The following is a 14,775-nucleotide window of genomic DNA, read 5'->3' on the forward strand; positions in this document are numbered from 1 at the left end:
CTCAGTCCATGCTGTGTAATGTCTGGTGATTCAGAGGCACTGGGTGGTCACTGGTTCATGCTGTAGTGTCTACAGCACCTATGGCTGACTTTACCCTTACTCTCAGTCTATTGGGATACTTTACTAGGCTGGATTTCCAGGTAGTAGGTCTTTCTGGCGTTCTGCGTGTCTCATGCATGGTGCCGGCAATCTGCGTCTTTATGCATTAGTCCTAGCCCTAATCTTTATCCACTAATTTTCAGGACTAGTCAGCTTAAAAAAAAATTAAACCATCGTAGTTTCATTGCTATACAGTCCTTTAATTCCACATATCCCTTAGAGTTTGAGTTAAAAGCGGCTGGTAGTTAATGTTAATGGAACATACAAATTTAAGACTTTGATTTCCTTCCATTTTGATATATATGGAGTTTAAATATTTGTAAAAGAGATAGACTTAATAGAAGAAAAATGTCTGCCCTAAGAGAGATATGACACAATAGATTTGCTGTAAACTGCTTAGGATCATTTAAAACCAATGAATTAAAAATCAGATAGTGAGGGCTATAATTTACACTACAGAGGTTATAAGGCTTTCTGTGTTCATATTTACAAAGAAAGTATTAAACTACAGTGATTTTTGATTTTTTTCTTCCCACCAGGGAGAAACGTGAAACTCAATTTTACCCCCGATTGGTAAGGTGCTAATTTGTCTGACAAGTTGCTGGAATCTCAGCATGTTTGAGGTATCCTTGATGTATCAACACCTTCATGCTGAATGAAGGATGCCTTTAATGTGTAAATGTTTAGTACATATCCTATATCTCATTAGCCAAGAATCGTACAAACCACACAGAGGCAAGAAGGGTCAGAAGCAAGGTCCAGCCAAGGAAATCATCTTTTATGTTCTAATTAAATGAGCAAACATTTGGAATACATCTCATTTGCAAATAGTTCATCAAAAAATATACTTGATGTTCACTGACTAGCTTGTGTCCTAAAGGCCTGACGAGTCCAGTATCCAATGGTGCATCCTGAATCAGTGCCATGTTGCACTGTGTTGATGTTTCACTTATCTTGCTGTCTGCAATATTTAAATATTTATTAAGAATAGTAGAAGGGAATAATTGAATAATTAAATCACAAGCATATACTTTTCTGAATTATTTCTGTGTTAATCCAACCCTTGTTAAATTACATGTAACTTAGACATATAACGTAGACGTTTAGTTTCTTTGATTCTTGTGAAAATGCAAACATTCCTAAAGAATCTGAAACTATTTCCTAGGGAATTTCGACTCCCTTTTGAAAGAAAGGTGGAATTTCAAGTTTCATTTCAAAAGTATAACAACATCAAAAATAGCCAAGCCAGTGACAAGCAGGTACTTTAAGGAAAAGCTGTTAGAAATGTTTGCATCTGCATTAAGCTGTGGCTTGTGTGCATAGCAGAAGGCTGCTGGTGAGGGGGAGAAAGCTCTGCTAGATGTCCTCCAGTGGGACTTTTCTTTCTGTGAGGTGAGAAATGTGACAGTTCTGAATGATGAACTGTAAAGGACCAACAAAAAAAAACTGGGGGTTTGCTTGGCTGAAGGACATGGCTGTACACTCTCAGCTGTTTATCTCTGCCATTGTCTTTGAGCTCATTGCAGTGGGTGAATGCCTATGGGAAATGAATGATCTTATTTGTTTTGCAGAGATTGCATTAAACATAATTACGAAAGGAGACTTAAAACAGTGAAACATAGACAGATCTTCTGAAAGTTAACTTAAATATTCTCAGCTTAACGAATTTTTTAAAAAATCCCCTTGTGACAATCTTGACTACGTGTAACTCAAGGGAGGAAACATATTTTCAATACTGTGATTGAAAAATGGGTCTTATTTGTAGTGTTGGTGAGATGCATAAAAATTATCTGCATCTACTTCCTTGTTATGCAAGTTTTGAAAGAGTATTTAAATAAATCCCCATGATGTGTTTATGAAATTTTGCAAATTCCTTCTTCTAGCCAAACGTTATTTTTCTTCTTCATTTAGAATTTTCAGAACAGCTCCCTCTGCTCTGCGCTGGAGCTGAGCAAATTGTTGGGCACCTGCCCCTGTAAGGAGGGACATTTAAGCCTGGGATGGTGTCTGTCCAGGGTAGCCTCATCCCACCTCCATGGGCTCCACCTGCCCCCATTGCTTTCCCATCTCCATTGCCCACAGCAATCAAATAGCTGGAAGTGCTAATTAGTGCTGCCCTGCAGCCCCAGCACATTCATATGATGCAAAATTGAGTGGCATTTGTCAGTCAGTTGAGGTAGTGTCCTCATCCTGTATATATAAGAAGGTTAATTCCTTCTTTTTGCTTCTCTTTTCCAGAGGTTGATCTGTCTGAACTGCTGAATCTTGATGACTTGCAATCAACAGACTGTAGAACAATAAGGTCAGCAGTGTAAAGATGTGGATTTTTTTCTGCCTCTAAATGCAGGCTGCTCTTCTGGGCCAGTGAGGTGAGTCTGACTTTAGTTGACTGCCCAATAGAAGAACAGAGTGCAAGGAAAGAGATTAAAGATACCTGAAAATATGTTGAGCTGTTAATACAGCATTCACTTCTTGTATCTAGAAGGGGCAAGTTTGGCTGCATGACCTTCTGACAAATGTCATTTTCTTGTTAAATGTTAAATCAATGATGGGACCCTTTGACTGGAGATCGGTTTTCTAAGACCCACAGTCTACACTGCAACCTTGTAGAATCAGGATCAGGAACATGTACTAACACAATCACAAGATAAGTATTTCCTGTGGAGGTGAAACAACAGTCCACTAATTTTTTTTTTTTTTTAACCACTTAAATTAAATTCATTTGTTCATTTGTTCCATACAGCTAGAATTGTTATGGGATTACATGCTTTGATATGAAATACAAGTTTGGATCCAATTATAAGAGGAGCTAAAACTGGATTTTAAGCTAAATCCAGTGCTAGCAGCTCTGGACAATATGGGTAACCTCCATGGGGGGAGGGGAGGGAGGGGGAGGGCACATTACATAATTACTCACAGCATGGAAACTGACATCACACTTACCTGTGGTCCAGACTGCCCACTTCTCAGTGGATCAGTGCTGGCTCATACAGCCATATTTAATCTTGCTCCTCTGACTGCAAGGGGACCTCACCATAGTTTGATTACACCCAAATTCATGTTGCACTCAAAAATAAAAAAAGATTGTAAGGACTGGCATATGCATAACTCTATGGTGTGCTGCTTGAGATATTCAGAAGCGATACAGACAGCAACATCCACATCAGTGTGTGTCTGTTATTCTCTATCTGTATAACAGGGAAAATATCTGTGACATTTGGAAAAAAAAAAAGATGAATTTGCCCAATATGTTTTCAGGGATATGGGATAACAGTACTGCATGGATGGAATAGCAGGGAGTGCCTGGGGTCAGCGGGTGAGTGGCAGAGCTGTGTGGGGATGGTTGTATGGGGCCACTCACAGCACTGCTGCAGCCCATGGGTTGGACAGGCAGGGTGAGCTATTCTTAGTCAAGAACTTCATGCAGAACCCAGCCCTTAGAAAAAAAGTACAAAATTGCTTTTTGACTAAAAGATTGAGGCTTCTTATGTGGTTTGAGTCTATCATCTGATGAACACCTTATCCCAGAAGTCATCACTTACGTGACTACTGAGTGCTGTGGCTGTAATCCGAATTCACAAGGCAAATCGCGAACAAACCAGCCACAGCAGCTGAGTGGGTGTCTGTCTTGCTGGTGAAAATTCTGGATTTGTTAACTGTGATCACAAAGTTGCTGTAGGTTTCATATAAACTGTGTCGGTTTCAAATTCATGCTCCTAATGCTATGTCAATTTACTGTTAAATACTTCTGGCACATTAGTGTCTGTGGCAATAATACATTAAGGACAAGCATTTACAATCTGACTTCAATTTGACTGTACTGAAATCAGCGAGAGGCAGAAAAACTTAAGAATGCTTATACGTCTTCTGATTGTTCTCTTCAAACAGAATTTTTCAAATCCATGGATAGTTTTGATTTTGATACTGCTTATAGATAGTTGGTACATTCCTCATGGACCAAAGTAAATGTTCATTTCAGATCTCAGTCCAATCATCAGGTGCCTACAAATTTATTGCTGTGGATTGAAAGAGATTTGCAAGGGTGCTTGTGTAGAATTGTGAAATCAGACGTAGGTCTTTGGAATTGCTTGTTGACCATAAGTGAATGGAAGGCAAAGTGCTGCTGTTCTCCTCTGGCTCATTTTTAGTTTTGGGATTCCAGTAGGCAGTGCTAAATGTGAACTCCATCAATGCTGACCCCTCCTACATTCCCATATGCAGCTGCACATTCTAAATGCTGTGGAAAAACATCCCACAGCACAGTGTGATCTGCAAGCATTTATACAGTAGATGAGCCACAGTGACTGTTCAGTGAACTTATGCAAGATAAGGAATGAAAATTTTGAAATGAAGAGAGGTAGGAAAAGCTAAATCCTGTCTTTGTTTCTGTGAAGCATTTTTCCATGAAAACCCTAATGTTGATGCCTAAACAAGGCCAATAAATGTATTGTCCCTACCTTTCATCAAGGTGTTTGCTTGCACAGTGCTAGGATTATCTGTAATTGAGACAAAATTCACACTTCTACCAGATCCATATGGCATTTCTGTGCTGCTGGGACCGTCTAGCAAAGCTTCTTGTTTCTGAGCACGTGACACTGAACCATCCCAAGGTGTAAGTTCAGCCAGCTTCAATGTGTTGCTGAGCTTGCTGCAGATGGCAGGGAACTGGCTGGGCTCTGTCGCTGCCCCAGCCAGCTCCCACAGCAGTTCCCTGGCAGCCTGCTGGGCTGCAGTAGCATATCAGGGTGGCGTGGCTGTACCAGCAGGCTGCTAGCAGCATGACCAACGCTGCAGAGCTGTGGGCTGCTCCTGCACGTCTCCTCAGCTCCTTGCTCTGCCCAGGCACTAGGATATAAAATTGCTCTCTAACTCCTTTTCCTGCTGTACAGGAACATGCGTATGTTTAGCATATATGTTCACAAACTGTCAACCTTAATACTATTTTTTCTTCTTCTACATTAACCAAAGTTTCTTTTCATTTAGAGCACTGTAATTATTTGACTCAGCAGCACAGTCAAGGATACACCCCTGGGTGCTTCAGCTTTTTCCACAGAAAAGGTCCCAGAGTGTCGAGGGTCATTTTCAAGGCTTGTATCTATCTCAGGCATTAGGAGATCAAATCCGAGTGGCCTTTGGAACTGCTTAATACTCTGAAATCATGTTCCTCCAAAGCTGATATCTCCTGTTTTGGACACAATATCCCGAATGTTGGAGATAACAGACATTACCCTTGGGTGGAAGACCTTCATTCTCCTGGATGGTGGTTTTGGACATAGCATTCCAACCAAGGAAATCACAATCTACCAAAAAAAAGCCCAACTCCCATCCCAAATTGTGTAAGGAGTCTTGGCAACTCAAGCAGAACCAAACTGATGTTGAACAGAACTTAATTATTTTAATTTTATTCAAACTGAATCTTCATCTGTGTTGACAGTACTCTTCTCCAATCTACTTCACAGTGACAGGCAGAGTCCAAATCCCATTCAAATGAAAATAAGAGGAAGCTAGAGATGGACTCCTAGCAAACAAACAAAAACAGTTTGACATTTTTACTTCAAAAGCACAGCAGTGGTTTACCAGCAAGGACTGTACTCATTAATGCTGTCTTATCTGTGCTGCTACCTATTATAGTTTTTAATGTTGCTTTTAAAAAACATTTTTAAGAGCCAAGCAGTTTCACTGCTTTGAAATCTTTCTGCCCAAATGTGAATCTTTGCATTCCTTTTCAAAACAGTCAGTTCCTTCGTGTGGAAGCTATGCAAGTAAGTTGGTGCACATTCACCAGTCTTCAAAGACAAATGGAAAATAAAGAGCTTCTTTATTTGAGACCGCTTTACTTTTCTGCTCACCACCTCCTTTCCATTTCCTTTCCGTATTTGTCCTCCAGCAACAGCTGCTGCAGCCATGCCATGGTGTTGAAGTACGATGTTGGGTGGAAGGCAGACATTGTGTGAGAGTGCCAGCAGGGCACTGCATGTGGGAACACGTTCAGGTGAGCCCAGCAGTGCAGCTCAGCCATGTGTCACGGCCACAGTGCACCCAGTTATCTGTGTGAACAGACAAAGCAAGAACTGGCATGGGCACAATGCTGGCAGCATAGTCAGCATCACTGCCTGTGAAAGCATTCTGCTTAAATGAACAAGTACACCCAGCTAAACAGAAATTTCCAGTCCCAAACTTTTCTGTAGCTTTCAAACATTCTCCTTTGCAGTTTTTGTGATTATTTGTGATATTTGTGCTGAGGTAGACTGTAAGAACATTAAAAACAACTTTTTTTGGGGGGGTTTAAAATAGTAATATAAATATACAGATGCTATAGCAGCTCATAGCAGCAGATCGGAGTAACTTCCACCTCGAGATGTGGTCATATGAAAGACTTTTTGGTAAGTAACCAACATACATGGCTTACAAAATCTCAAGGCAAAGAATTTGGGATTTTTCAGGAAGGCTGTGTGATTGCAGGTAATATTTTAATATAAGGATAACAATCAAATCACAAATTTTGAGCACACGCATAATACAGAACTCGTGCTACAGGCATAGGCAGCAGCTGAGGGAAGCCAGCAGGCAGCGCCTGCCCCGCCACCTAGCGGAGTGCGCCTGCGGGCTGCACAAGCGTAAGTCGTGTGTGAGTAATGCCAGCGGAATTTAAGGGCAACTTTTTTGTGAGAAAAACTACTGTGCTGCTGTAAGTTGACTGTCTCTCTTCTGCTCTGTTAAGTGGTTTTCCTTTTAATATCTCAGCTTGATGCAGAACTCCACTTAATTCTCTGTTTGGAGTGTCTCAACTGCATAACTATAAGAGCACAATTGGGTCTTAATCACCCTCTGCCCTGCCTCTGAAAGGAAAAAAAACCACTACAACCAGCCCCCACCAACCTGACCTAACATCCCCTCCTCCTCTCAATGATTCTATACTCACTTCAGCTGTATTTCCTGTATATATTTGTTATGTTATTAAGAGGCTATGGTAATGTAATGCCATATAACAAAACAAAATTAAAGCACTTTAAATTCCTTTTATTACTCACTCGTACCAACTTGGTAAAGGTACTGAAAGTGGGAGAGAGGGAACAGGCTTTGTAACTTAAAAATGATAGCAGCTGCTAAAATATAGAGCTGTTCTATGGAGAAACAGGTACAATAACAAACTGCGCTGTGGTTCAGTTGTTAAACTGCTGCTGTCAGTCAGTGTGATCCCTACCAGCTAACAATAAAAATGTTTTGACATGCAATCTTGTACACACTTCAATAATAGTTACCTAACTGGAATTGTCAGCCATCGAAATATTTCTTTTCCAGCTAGTTTAGAATCATGAAAATTTCAGTGTGCTACAAGTCCTGCTTTAAAGGGCACACTGTCAATGACAGAGCCACCAGAAGAACTCTGTAAATTGCATTGTACAGAAGAGCTGTGTAAAATACAACTGTTATATTTCATAATAAAAACCAGCTTATCATCAGGGACAGAGGGCTTTAGAGTCTAATAGAAAATACCATCGTGTAATGGGAAATGGAGGCCTCTCCCAGCCCAGCTCCATTCAGGCTTCAGCTGGAGCAGAAACAGGGCAGTGCTCACGCTCTGGGTGACCACAGAATTAATGTTGCTCAGTGCATATCCCTGACAGCATCCAGCACGAGCAGAGGTTGATGCAGTGAGTGTGGCCACCACTCATCCCAGCTCAGGAAGGCAATGGAAAATACAGCTTTCCTCACGGCTCCCCACCACGCTCCTTCCTGCAGCCATGCAGCAATGTGGTTTCATCTCCCAGTGGAAGAGATCTGTGAATGATTTGGAGGTTCAGAGTTCAGGGGTGGTTTGGAAAAACACCCGGCGGGCTGCTACACCCATGGGGGAGCGGTCTTGTTAGATATGTTGTCCCTGGGTATTTCTGGCATTTCACCTCCTGACTGAAGTCAGGAAAACTCAAAGAAAGCAAAAAATATGGAAAACTACATCCAGACACTTCCAAAATTGGAAACTAGTTTCCTAATGTTTTGCCAAAAGCACAAGTTAGATCTTGTTTTAGCCACCCAGTCCTCCTTGGAGTAGAAAATATTCAGTACAGTTTCCTTTCAGATATCAGATAAGCAGCATAAATAGCCACCTAAGAATTAAAGACATGACTAATTCCCGTTCATTAGAAATGTGCAACATAAATAACTACTTGTTTCACTGCTCATTAATTACACTGGGATGCCTCCAGCTCTGTCACATGCATTCAGGTCTGCTTCCATGCTGTCTCCTTTGAATAAATCTATATTGTCCTTCTGCAGGACTGCTCCAGTGAGAAGAAACAGGAAAGGCTGCGAGTCGTGGGCATCCCACTGCTTCTGCTGTTCTGATTCCTGGGGAAGTAGGAGAAGAAGGGCTCCAACAGGTAAGATGCAGCCATGAATTTTGCTACTGTTATAACAGCTTGTGTCTAAGGTACCATTCCCAGATGGCTTTCCTAGGCCCTCAAATTTCAAACACTTACAAAACAAGGAGTTTTGTAATTCACCTCGCGGTAAATATAAACACTGCTTAATGGATGGCTTTAATTCCTGCTTCAAGGGCTTTTTGCTGGTCACTGCTGCAGCGCTCAAATTTGCCCCAGAGCTGCACGCAGGCTGCCAAGCAGCCAAGGGCTTAGGAATCTGTGCCATTTGAGTTCATGCTGATTATGGTTTTTGACTGAAATACTGTGGTATTCTTTTTAAAGAAAATACTGAGTCACCAAAACTAGCACTAACCTTGTAAATGCATTGGTTTTGAGAGGAAACGTTCTCAAGCAGATGGAATTTCTGTATAGAGGGGGAAAAAAAATAATCTTCAGTGATTAGGGCATTCGTGTATGGGAGCCATGGTCAGCAAACAGCTGTTATTTATGAACTCATCACTAAACCTGCAATGGAATCGAGCAGAGCAAGGATTTGAAACAGATTAGTTCCCCAGTCATTGGTTCACTGTCTCAGTGTATACTGCTAGTGCCAGTTTATTTCAGAAGCCTTGCTAAATATTCATGAAGTTTGGAATAAAATCCCCAAAAGACAACAGTTACAGGAGCTGGATGAGATACAGGCTGCTCAAGCCCTTGATTCAGGCTGGTCAGAGAAACACCTCATGCTCAAGTACCATCTCCCACACGGTGAGCTTATGTGTAGCATTGCTCTCCATTCAGCATGATATAGAAAAAAGACCCCAAAAGTCAAACTTCCTTTTCTCCTACTCCAATTCTGCCTACCCTAATGTACTAGAAATGAATAAAATTAAAATTGGGCCATACATTTATATTCCCATTTTCCCTTCTACATCTCTTCACTAGGTAAGCCTGCTTTTAAGTTTGCCACTCATTCATTTCTTCAAGATTACCCTGAAAGGAGTGATTTTGTTTATCTTAAAAATGAAAGTTGGTGGGAACGGTAGCGTCCCCAATATTAATTGTATGAACAGAAAGTCGTGCTGTGAGGTCAAAAGGAAGTGCAGGACCTCAGTGCTCAAAATATTACCAAACTCTGTCATGAAAACGGATGTGCTCTGCTGCTTCTTTCTGTGTATAGGGATTTTTCTCAAGATCTTCAGATCAGTCTTCTCTGACCACAAAGGCCAGAGTCTCATTCTTCTACTTTCTGTTTTTGAGAAAAGATAACAGTTTTTTGTTGACTTTTTTTTTTTCTCTTCATCTTGTCTTTTGGTCTTCTGGCAGCCTCACAGGGGCCCAGCACTGGAAGCAGGAGCTCGGAATTGCCCACTGCAGCCTCCTTTCTACAGTACTGCCATGGCCTGTGCAAGGTGTTCAGGGGATCCTTGCAGGTAACGGGCTGAGCTGAGGGGTGCCAGCTGCTCCTTACAAGTACAAGCAGTACAAGGGTCACAAGGAAGGTCTGTAAGAAGCTAATATTAGTGTTTATCAATAATCATAAGTTCCTCTGTTCTGATATTATGCTAGATCAGAGTGTTACTCTAATGAAAGCCATAGAAGACATAAACACACTCAAGCTTGCTTAGCTAGGAAATCAAAAGATAATGGATATTTACAGCCAATATCAAAACCATAACCAATTCGGCAGAGGAGCATTTTATATGACCAGTGATTTAGAAGGCTCATACAGGTAAGCTACAGCAGCAATCCAGTCGAGGCACTGTGCCCAGAGCTCCCAGGTGGTGCCACTGCCCATCAGCCCCTGGAGCTGACCTGGTTGTTGTGCTGGGCCTTGTTACACAGCTCTCCTCATAAACCATGTGGGGAATTCTAATAATTATACCTGTATAAGTAGGAGGATAACTGAAACATATGTTACCAGGTTCTAGAAATGCTCTGAACAGCTACCAAAGTTTTCTGCACTTGTACAGTCAACAAAATACACTTGGAAAGAGTACCGTAGTGATATAGCAAAGGAGCAAACAGGGAAGGAATGCTCACCTGTATCCAAAAATTTAGGCTTGCAACGAAAAGCTCCGCAGAGGAGGGATTTCCAGAAAGAGATCCTTTGCTAGTGTTAGTCAGCCCTTAAATGGGCTTTTAGAGAGATGCAGCCAGGTTCCACTCCTTCAGGTCACACAGCTGAATTGCCTTCACCTGTGTTCCTAAAGCTGGCCCAGTCCTTGCTTCAGGTGATCAGTCAGTGAATCAGGCCTTGATTCAACAATTCCAATACATTACTTTATCCGAACTGAACAACTGTGCTGTGCCATTGGAGTAACATGACAAGTTGTACACATTGAGAGATGACTGCATCAACTGCAGTGGGGTGCAGCTTCCAGCCCTGACTCATGAAAGTCAAGGATCCTTCTCACAGGAGTGTTTTTAGGTGGTGGAGTGTGATTGTGAAATTTAGAGCTAGGCCTTTTCTTAGGTACGATGGAGTTTGGTAGGTTGGTTGAAGCAGTTTTGTAGGTTGGTTTTGAAATCATACTTTTACTTTGCTGATTAGGTGGTATTCATGGCCAGCAACTTGAACTAGGCAGTGTTAGAAGTGTGTTGTGTCAGTGCTGGGTCAGAGGACAAGGGATGTCAGTGTCTGAACCACAGCTATAATGCTGTACCTGGCCTTGGTTATGTTGCTGAAGCTTTGTGGGATGCAGTTCTTCTGTAGAAAATGGAAATGAGTGTTATTTGCCTACCAATAAAGAGTGCTACAACAGGCTGTTAGCTCCACTGGATTGCCTGTATGAAGGTGTATAGAACTGCTCAGAAAGCTCCATTAGCTAGCTGGGATTTGGGCTCACATTTTTTCAGCTCTGCTAACTAAATCCCAGTGTAATAATTGAAATAGATTTTTTGTCTGGTTCTTCTTTTATTTTGCATGTCATTGGAAAGGACCTTCTGATCTATGCACCAAGCTTAGCAGCAGTGCAGTCAGGAAAGGAACTGAACTTTAGGGCTCCTGTCAGTTTGGATTGGAAATAATTATGCAAAGGATTGTGAGATTTTGCTGTCTTCAAATGAGAAATGCACTTGAGCTTCAGTTTATCCTGGAATGCAACTTCATTTCAAATCTTTGCTTCACATACTATAATTTTGACTTTTCCTTATAAAAAAATCAGGTGGAAATGATTAGAAATAGGAAGAAAACACTTAATTTGCAGAAAAATGCCTCAATGGTAGTGAAATGACAGTGCCTGACACACTGCCTCATGGTGTTCATTCTTGCTCAGCTACAGTGAAGGCAGAAAAGGCATAAATTACTCAGTGAGCAAATGCCTTGTTTTCTCTGTAACTCCACCTCTTTTGGGCATCCTGCCCTGTCCCCACCCCTTGCACTTGTCTGCATGTCTTAATGGCAGTATTCATGCAGCTGGTAATTTATGTGTCTGAGAGAGAAGATTTACACAGAGCCTTCCCTTCAGTTATTTAGAAAATGTGAGCTACAACATGTGATTTGTTAGGTCCCAAATTCTAACTTAAAAGTCATGAACATCTTAATGGCTGGGCTTGAGCAAGAGAAGTTTTATATGCAATTACTTGAGCTAGGAGCTAGTTCTGAGGTCCTCACTTTACACCTAGTTACAAAAGTTTGTCTTCAAAATAAATACAATGCCTATTGTAACATAAGCACACAGTAATTTGGCTTGGCTGAAGCAGTTCAGTGCGCTGCTCTAGAAGGCAGACGGAGCTGATCCAGTTACGGAGACCTACTTGATTCAGTCGGTGTCTTGTGTCATAAACACGAATTGTTAATTTCATATTACTCATAACAGGCGCACTGTGAATGTTTGCAGCGTTTATGGGATATCAGTTACAAATGTGATTATACCAGCCATTCCTCAGGACTGACACCAGTTTCAAATTAGAAGCTGACAGGCCTCACCTGCTCCTGAGTTCACTGACAGGTCACCTTCTTGTCATTTTGGCTGTCCCCCCCTCACAATGACATCTGTGTTCATAAAGGGACAACGAGGGACTCTAAGTTGTTAGAATTGTTGAAGAATAAGAATAAGGTGTCATCTACTCCAATAACGTAGTACTCAACTTTGGCCTTTCAGATGGCGTGATGCTTGTAGCACCTGACAATGTTTCCAGATACAAGAATAGCTGGATCGGAGGGGCAGCAGTTGTTCCCTCTTCTATGCACGGATGCTAGGCATTCAGCTCAGTGCTAGCACACAGAGGATGGACAATCTCAGAGTATTCCGCAAAGAGTTTCAAAATACCTTTACTTTTTGCATAAAGGAATAGCACATTAGCTTAAATTAAAACATTCAGAGATGTTATTACACATTCAGATTTCAAAACAACCTGTGGAAGGCAAAAGGTAAATACTGTTCAACAAACAATTAGATAAAATACATTTAAAGCCTTTTCAATTTTTGGACATCTGCATGAATCTCTCTGCGTACTGTGAGTGTAGATGCAAACTCTAATGTTATGTGGAATTGTCTTAGCACTTAAAACCACATATTTCTTCCCTTCTAATGAAGATTTTTCACATTCACTTGATTTATCTAATGCAGTCCAATTACTCTGCCTAGACACTTCTCAAAACTTGGAAAAAGGGCATCCATCTTCCAACACAACTTCATAATGAGCTTATTTCTGTCAGTGAACACACAGAAATGTCAGATCCAAACAACCTCAAACTGTCCAGAATAGAGATTTGGGCTCCTCCACATTTCAAGTTTACTCAGTAAGTGCAATACAAACCCAATACATGCATGCCTCAAATGGATCAGCTGTAGATCTGTCTTCTTAATGTTTGGGTATTACAGGAAGGTAAGTGTGTGCATACATATGAGCCCACTGAAGTTGCCTGGCCCATTGCTGCTGTGTGTAGAGAAGAAGGTCTGTGGGTGAGCTCCCAGCTGTGGGGCATGAAAGCTTTTCTCCTAGCTGCTCCAGAGGCTGGACAGACTTACACTCACATTGAGCTTTGTTACATGCTGGTGGGAAAAGAGCAGAGACATGTTCCTTAGAGGGTGGGAAAGGATAAACAAGATGTTGAATTGCACTTTGCCAAATGAAGGACTCAGAGCAGCCAAGGAAAAATCTTTTTTTCTTTTTCCTTCACTAAATTAGACCTTTATTTTTGTCTTAGACACTGTGGCTAGCAGAACTGTGAGGACAGTCACAGTTATCATAGTTGCCATCATTCTCTGAAATCTGTCCTTGATTTTATTTTCTGCTTCAGGAAATATATTACAGTATTGTTATTTCATCTATATTAAATAGACCTAAGGCCTGACTCTTCATGGTGTAAACAAGTATGACTTCAGGAAAGCAGTGCTGAATCACGCCATCTGTGTGTCTGATTCTTAATATAAAAAGGAGCGTGCTACTAGAGAGTAAACAGAAGTAAACATTTGTAATAGAAACTCATGTTATCAACCCAGACACCCCCCTCCGGTGTTTAGCAGGAAAAAAAACCCACCTACAGTAGATTTACAGAAGCCACCACTTTTTTTTTTAATGATTTGGATATTGATCATTTTTAATCTTCTTCTCAGAACAACCGGGAGATCTATTATAGCTTGAGCCAGCCATGAAAAGCAGGTCCGTTCTTTAACCTGCCCCAATTCACTTGGACATATTTTATATCTCCAGGGATTCAGCCACAAAGTCCATTAGAGCATCAGATGCAGTGAGGTCAAATCAATTGTCCATACTGCAGACAAGGTAACCATCATTTACTGTAATTCTCCGCCGTCATGGTAGAGGAGAGGAAAGGTTAAAAGCTGTATTACCATGAGGCTGTCTCATCTATCTTTCAGTATATTGGTAGTACCTAAACATTGCTTAAAGAACTGAATGCGCAATCTTAAATCTGTGTTAAAATGGATTTAGAGGTTAGATTTCCAAATCGAGAAATTTGCTAATGATGATTTCTTCAAAGAAAAGCAGAAAGAATAAAAATTTTAAAACAAAAAGCTTAAAATATATAGTCGCATCTGACACAACTGGTCTGAAGCTATACTGAACGCTCATCCCACAGTGACCTGAATGACTGCTATTTATCCTTCCTATACATAGCTATATTTACCTATGAAGTAATTTGCTGTCATCTCTTTAAGGTGGAGATGCTCCGACAGTCCAAAAACAAAAAAGGAAACAAATTCAGGATGTACATTTTTGCACTGTAAATCAAGTCCTTATGTGTTTGCACTCTAGGATGGGCAATAATAATTGACTGAAGCAATCACTGCTGTGGGAAAACAAACGTCCTGGCAGTGTCGCATCTGAAGGTCAAGCCTGATGA

The 14,775-nt window shown here is 41.1% G+C and overlaps 2 long non-coding RNA genes across 3 annotated transcripts in view; one reads left to right on the forward strand and one right to left on the reverse strand.

Moving 5' to 3' along the window:
• LOC128072497 (uncharacterized) overlaps nt 1–12,766 on the forward strand; it is a 28,034-nt gene extending 15,268 nt beyond the window's left edge. Inside the window, exons 2-4 of the long non-coding RNA XR_008202298.1 lie at nt 2,338–2,468; nt 8,377–8,480; nt 9,789–12,766. This is a non-coding gene — a long non-coding RNA (uncharacterized LOC128072497). The remainder of the gene's footprint in view (nt 1–2,337; nt 2,469–8,376; nt 8,481–9,788) is intronic.
• The window catches only part of LOC128072494 (uncharacterized), a 56,827-nt gene continuing 54,765 nt past the window's right edge, over nt 12,714–14,775 (reverse strand). For both annotated transcript variants that reach the window (XR_008202293.1, XR_008202286.1), the window contains one exon: nt 12,714–13,462. This is a non-coding gene — a long non-coding RNA (uncharacterized LOC128072494). The remainder of the gene's footprint in view (nt 13,463–14,775) is intronic.

This window comes from Tympanuchus pallidicinctus, unplaced genomic scaffold, assembly GCF_026119805.1.
Source record: "Tympanuchus pallidicinctus isolate F22 unplaced genomic scaffold, pur_lepc_1.0 scaffold7, whole genome shotgun sequence".
In the NCBI taxonomy this organism is placed as follows: domain Eukaryota; kingdom Metazoa; phylum Chordata; class Aves; order Galliformes; family Phasianidae; genus Tympanuchus; species Tympanuchus pallidicinctus.